The sequence below is a fragment of the Arvicola amphibius genome, chromosome 3, assembly GCF_903992535.2.
Source record: "Arvicola amphibius chromosome 3, mArvAmp1.2, whole genome shotgun sequence".
Classification (NCBI taxonomy): Eukaryota; Metazoa; Chordata; class Mammalia; order Rodentia; family Cricetidae; genus Arvicola; species Arvicola amphibius.
The window spans coordinates 119,874,298-119,881,544 of NC_052049.1; positions in this window are offsets into that span (position 1 = coordinate 119,874,298).

Here is a 7,247-nt window from a genome sequence, read left to right on the forward strand (position 1 = left end):
AGAGAAAGGTGTTCTAACACAGAATGAAAGGTGCCCTTGATAGAATTATAATAATGGTGGAGATTAATAGTGTGATATAATGATGTAGTATATGTGCATATACTTTAATATTTTTATGTGTGGATTTTTACATAAAAACATATTTAATATAAATTATGTTTGCAAACAATGATCTTGTGTTTGACCACTAAGGTGTTCATGTTAAAGTGGGGGGAGGTGGAGAATCAAGCATTTGTCCTGTCCTTCTGGTGTGAACTGTAAATCCGGACAACTAACTAGCCAATGAAAGGAAGAAATCTTTACTTAAAAATTTGGCTAGTAAATGCAGACAGAATAATGAGATTAAAATGTTCCTAATTTATAAACTGCATGAAACAATGGATAGTAGAACTGGCTGTCAATCCATGTTATGACACACTGGATATAAAATAAATGGGGAATTTAGTAATGGAGGCAGGAAGTGACCCCATGTGATCCCTTCCGTGAGTCCAGTTAGAGGTTCACAGGGCCGCCTTTCAATTAGCATGTCTGCAAGGCGAGACTCGAAAGTTAGTCAAGTCCCATGATCTGTTGGTTACATGGTGAAGGATCACATGGGGAAGCAACGAACCAGGTCCTGTCCACGAAAGACCTTGTTTCTCTAGCCAATCAGCAGTGCTTGCCTGGATGGAAGAGAAGGGAGAGGCTGGGGACACAGGCTTGCAGTCTCAGCTGCCTGGGACACCAAGGCAGGAGAATCACAACTTTGAGGCCACCCTTAGTAATGCAGTAATGTAGAAAGAGTCTGGAAATAAAAATGTTTCATTAAGGGTAGGCTTATAGTTGATGGCAGGGTGCTTGCCTAGCATGTGAAAGTGCTGAGGAAATAAATGGGCAAAATAATATGATAACGGCAGTAGGGGAAAGAGTGGAATTTAGTCTCCATCGTTCCTCTCATCAAGGGATTATCTCTGAGATGCAGGAAGGCCCTTTCCATGTGCCCACTGGGCTCATTGCTTCCTCAATGGTGTCCCTTACCACATACTTCACCGAAAGGTTGTCCCTTTAGAATTAGCTGGTTTATTACAATCTCCTTGATTGCCCCTATTAAATCCATGAACCGTTTCCTGCCAGGACCCTGCTTATACAGCCTGCTATTCAAAGAGGGTTGGCTATGGCAGTGACTTGGTGGTTCTGTTGAAATTATCTCCAGATAACTTTGGACCCTGAGACCAGTCTGGGCTACATAGCAGGTTCAAGTCCAGCCTGCTCTACAAAGAGAGATCCTGTCTCAAAATGAACCAATAAAACCAAATGTCTCCGGATAGAGCTACCCACTGAAATAGATGACATCGTGGTGTGATGGCTGGAATCAGCAGATACTTTTGGGAATCCATTGTACTATTCTTTATAGTTTTATGTATATTTTGGGGGGAAATCATATAATGAAAACAGTTATTCTGTGACCCTGCGTTAGCTGTTTAATTAGCTAAGGGGAAGAAAATTGAAGAAATGTATTTGAAGAGTCAACACATAGAACTGTATTAAGAAGCATGAATTTAGGTGATGGATCCCTGCTCTAAACTCACCTCATATGCCAAACAGTGGGAAAGCTTTCTAACTACTTCCTCCTCCAAATTTCCTAACTAGTAAAATACTAATAATATTCATAACATTAAAATGCTATTGAAATAATTAAGTGAAAGAATGTTTTTAATCTGCCTGGTACCTAGCAGATGCTTAATAAATTATAGATGACACTGGTTTTCAACATTAATTGTATTGCTTCAGTGCTCCAAAAAATAAATGGAGCTGCGTCTGGCTCAATGAGACGGAAAGAAAAAAAGGAGGTAATAAGAATATTTTAATAAATGTGTCCTCTCATAGAGATTGGTTTTGTTGTGAGATTTCTTTGTCAGTAGGGACCCACAATTTTTTTACAGGCTAATTAAACTATATCAGTTGAGATAAAAAGCACAGTCAATGCTATTTAAATAGCATGTAGTAATTAGGAAACTAGTTTAATGGAGGAAGCCTCAGAGGGGAAGTCCTCCCCAACCCCCATATTTGACAGAACGAATGTTTTATAGCATCTTGATAGGAGCGCGCCCGTGGTTCAGGCCTTGCTAATTGGGATGGTTTTCGTTCTAATCGTGGGGGAAATTCTTACAAACATGATAATGAGACCACAAAGAAGCACAGATGTTTTGCAGTTTGACTTTCTGCAGGGCCCTCTGAAGGGTTGGGAGAGAAGACGGAGTGATGTGTTCCGGCACACATTTGTGTGAGCTTTCGGCTAGAAGGTTCTTGATGAATTATTAACTGATCAACACAATGCTGTATGAAATGGCAATAAGGCAAACGACATTTCTACGGAGACACGTGAATATGAAGATGTGCTTATTAGCCTTGCCTACACGTGAGCAAGAATGACAAACTGAAATGATTCTGTTAGTAACTTCATATCCCCACACCTCACTAACCCATCTCTTCACTTGACTGAGAAGAATCGCCTGAGGCTTTGAAATGTCTAACTCGTTGCTCCTGTTTTCCCTCTCACATTAGCTTGGTTGTGTCTGCAAACACAGATGGCCCACCCTTTGATTCATTTGAACCAATCTGGCTGTGTAAGCTTGCCACTTAACTGGGACAGAAAAGGCTCCCTTGGGGATTCTGTCTCCAGTGGGCTGTCCCTGAATCTCCAATGCTCATTGCTTCTCCACACATTCCTATAACAGCTTGTTTGGGTATCACACTGAAGCTGACATATATCCACCAAAGTTAGATTTTTGCTTGTTCTGAGATTATCAGAATTTTCCCCAGAAATCTAACTTTCAAGTTTAAGGAGTATGAAGCCCTGCTAAGAAGAGAGATTTCTGGCTTGAGTTCACTTAGTAAGGTCATCAAAAGGTGGTCTTCAAACAGCATGGGTCTGCTGCAATACTCTTGCTATGATGGAGCAAGCACCAGGCAAGCCCCCTCCTTGTCCCTGAAGTGTATGGAGAGCATGGTACAGATAGCCAGGCCAACCCTGCATCCAGGAGGCAGCGGACATTCTGTATACAGTGAGCTTACGTAACATCTAAAGAGCAAAAATCAAATATTTCCATCTGCTTTTATATCATACACACACACACACACACACACACACACACACACACACTTGTCTTTTCGTGGTTTTAGTCTCTGTTTGGCTTATTTTACTTGATATGACAACCCAAGTTCCACCCATTTGCCTGCAAATTACACACTATTCTATAAGTAAAGCTCTGTTATAGGGCTGGAGAGATACCTCAGCACTTGCGCTCTTCAAGGGCCATAGCAAGCACCCATGTCTATGGCAGTCACTTACAAGTATGTCTAACTCCTGTTCCAGGGCATCCTCAGCAGGCACTTGGAATCACATGCTCATAACCACACAGAGACACATCAATACAGATGGAACCAATCTTAAATTTCACTGTGTATGTGAGCCTATTTCCTTCATTTGTTCATCTGTTGGTAGACAGAAGGCTCGTTCCGTATCTTGGGTGTTGTGAATAGTACTGAGTACACATGGTTGTACAAGTATGTTTGTGGTGGAGTGGCTTGTCATATTCCATGTATGTACCCAGGAGTGGTACAGCTGGATCATATGAAAGTTCCATCTTTAGTTGAGGTACCTCCACACTGAATTTGATAGAGTCTACAAGTGGTTTACACTGCCACCAGCATTGCATAGGGATTTCTCTTTTCCGTTTGTTATTTGTTTCCCTGATACAGTCATTTCAACTGAGATGAGAAGGACTCTTACTGTAGTTTAAATTGTGCTTTCTAGATGACTAGGCGTGTTGAATAATTTTTTCTGAATCCTTACATTTTTCTCTAGCAGGTCAGGATTTTGGGTCTTTTTGTTTGTTGGTTATAGTCTCCCCTTTCTCTACTTTTCCAGTTCCTCCCCACCTTGCAAGACCCATCCAGACCCACTCTCTGTCTGTCTCTCATTAGAAAAGAACCGGTTTCTAAGAGATAACAACTAAACATGACAAAATGAAATAAGACGGAGCAAAAACTGTCATCTTGAAGTTGGACGCAGCCACCCAACAGGAAGAAAAGAGTCCCGAGAGCAGACAAGAGTCAGAGACTCACTTGTTCTCACACTCAGGAGTCCCATAATTGTAAGCTAATAGTTATAATATAAAAATAGTAAGCTAGTAGCACTGATATACATGCAGAGTACCTGGTACAGACCCATATAGGCCCTGTGCTTGTTGCTCCAGTCTCCGTAATTTCATATGCTCCTTGCTTAGCTGATTCACAGGGTCTTGATCTCCTGATGTCCTTCATTCCCTCTGGCTCTTACAATCTTCCCCCCTCTTCTTCTATGGGATTTCTTGAGCTCTGACGGAAGGGGGATGGGGATTTGTTGGAGATCTCCCATTTAGACTCTCTTTCCACAAAGTGTCTGGTTATGGGTCTCTGCATCTTTTCCCATCTACTGCTGGAGGAAGCCTCTCTGATGATGCCTGGATAAGACACTGATTCATGACTATCAGAGAATATCATTAGGAGTCACTCTATTGATACTTTTCTTTTTAGATCAGTAGTGTTTGATTTTACCCTGGGTCTCGGGGCTATCCAGCCTGTGGTTCTTGGTTACCTAAGCAGTCTTATCTTGAGATGTGTGATCCATTTTAAATTGAATTTTTATGCAGGGTGAAAGAGATGGATTTAATTTCATCCTTTTATATTTGGAAATTCAGTTTCCTGAGAACAGTTTGTTAAAGAGGTTGTCTTTTTTTCCAATGTCTTTTGATACCTGTGTCAAAACTCAGGTGGGTATAGCTGTGTTGCTTTGGTTCTGGGTCATCTATTACATATTCCTTTGACCGACGATGTATCCTTTTGTCAGCCCCGTACTGTAATTGTTTACTTTGGCTTTATAATATAGTATAAAATCAGGTATTGTGATGATTCTAGCATTGTTCTTTCTCTTTAGGATTTCTTTGGCTATTCAGGTTATTTTGTACACTCATATGCGTTTTGGGTTTATATATAAGAAACATGCCAAGCTTCTGGGTGGCTGAGGTTTCTCTATCAGAGAGCCACATTCACCCCATGCCAACTTTTCTGTGTATCTGTGTGTGCTTGTCTTTTCTCTGACAACCCCACTCAGGTCCATTCTTAAAGTCACATCCAGAACATTGAGAAAATTGAACACGATTGTCTCTTTCTGATTTTAGAAGAAATTTTTTTTCCATTCTTTCCCCATTTGCTATCACATTAGCAAAGTATAGTCTTTATCAGCTTGAAATATACTCCTTCTGTTTCTAGTTTATCAAGGTTTTCTTCCTAACAGGATTCAAATTTTGTCAAGGGTCTTTGCTGTTTTTATGGAAATGATTGTGCCATTTATATTCATGGGCTATATGATGTTTCTTAATTTGTATATGTAAAATTAGTCTTGTATTCTTGGCATGAAACCAACTCAGTCATGATATATGATCATTATGACATGGTACTGAATATGCTTTGCAAATTTATTGAAGATTTTTGTGTCTGTGTTTACTAGAAAAATAGTCTTGATGTTAATGCATTTTTCCCCAAACCTTCTTTTCTTTGCACACTTATTTTGCGCCTTTGAAATAGCATTCTACTAAATTTGAGCTTATAAAATGTTGACAAAGCTAAACTTAGTGGCCCCAGTCAGTGGGTCATAAATCTTGATAAAAGTGTGTGAGGTACAACAATAGGGAATAAGAATATGGATTAAGGTATCCATGTTTGTCACTAGACTTGGCACAGCCTTTAAATACACAGGTAACTATTCTCCAATATATAGAGGAAATATAATTTATTAGATATGGATCCATCTAAAAGCACCACTAAGCTTTCTGATAGATTTTTTGTTTTGTTTTGCTTCTTCTTACAGTCATTAGGAACTAAAAATATAACCATTATGTGGGAGATCTGCAAAATGTTTTGATGTATAAAAGTGGTCTTTGTGCTAAAAGGAGGTTGAGAAACCACGCCCTGTACCCAGAAGACTGGCTCCACTGGTTGGAAACCCAGGCATGGTGCCATCCGATGGGATTATTCTAGGGTCAAATTGTGGTTCCTCCACAATCATAACGCTCGGTGTCATCTGGTCACCCGTGAATGACCTGGGTGTAGGACCCAGGGTTGTGCACGGGGGTTCTCACATCTCTCTCAGGCCAGGGCTCTGTGGAATGTCTAACACAGCAAGCATGGGGAAGCTGGTGTTTCTGTATCGCAGCTGTATAAATGAGCTGCCGTGGCCAGATGTGACTGTCATGACCCTGTTTGTGTACAGCATGGACATGCGGCCTCCATAGCCCTCAGGGATCTTTTTGGCTCTGGGATGCTATGATAGCAGGCTTCAGTAAGCTGTGCATCAAAAAGTCATCCAAACAACACCCACAGAAATAAAAAAAAAGATGTATTCACAGATGCTGCTCTCTCCAGAGAGAAAGCAAGTACAGGTTTTTTCAATGACAGCAAACTCTACAATGCCCTTAATTATAAGGATGGTCTGCCTTCTCAGCCAAAAGCAGACAGCAGCATGACACAGCCCCATCATTATTCTGGACTCATTACAACCATGCTGGCGAGATATGGTGTTTACATAATATGTAGTAGTAACTTCCATATACTGTGTGGCTTCCATCACTTCTTTCCTAGTCCAGCTGATAGACAATAGTTAATTTTGTTCCCGTTTGAGAAACCTATATTTTCTTCTACACCATTTGGTACCTTTTCATTACCGTTTTTGTTGCATTGCATTGTGTCTTCGAGTCAGTAGTCCAGGCTAACCTAAAATCCACTGTGTAACTCACACTGACTTTGAACTCCTAACAGTACTTCTATACGGGCCTCTCTGAGCATTTAGTTCTTTATGAACACTCCGGCCCAACTGAACTTCTTAAGAAAACAAAATTAAATCACTTTTGCCAACTCTGAAGGGTAAATTCAGAGTGACCAGAAACAACAGATACAGCTATTCTTGGCTTCAGTTAGTCGCATCAGTAGCCACACCCCAAAGGGATGGCTGGGCAGGGGCTATTGGCAAAAACAGTACACAGAGAGTCAGGTCCTCTGAGAGTCTAATTTTTCTTACTGACTTGGTGTTGACTTGGAAGAAATCCAGTCCACAAGGGCAGCCTTGTCTCTGATCCTTGTCTGATCTTAGATGCACGTTTTTTTGACATTCGCTCTTGGGACTCGGGGCCAGTTGTTGATCTTCTACTTTGCCAGCTCACTTCTTCCTT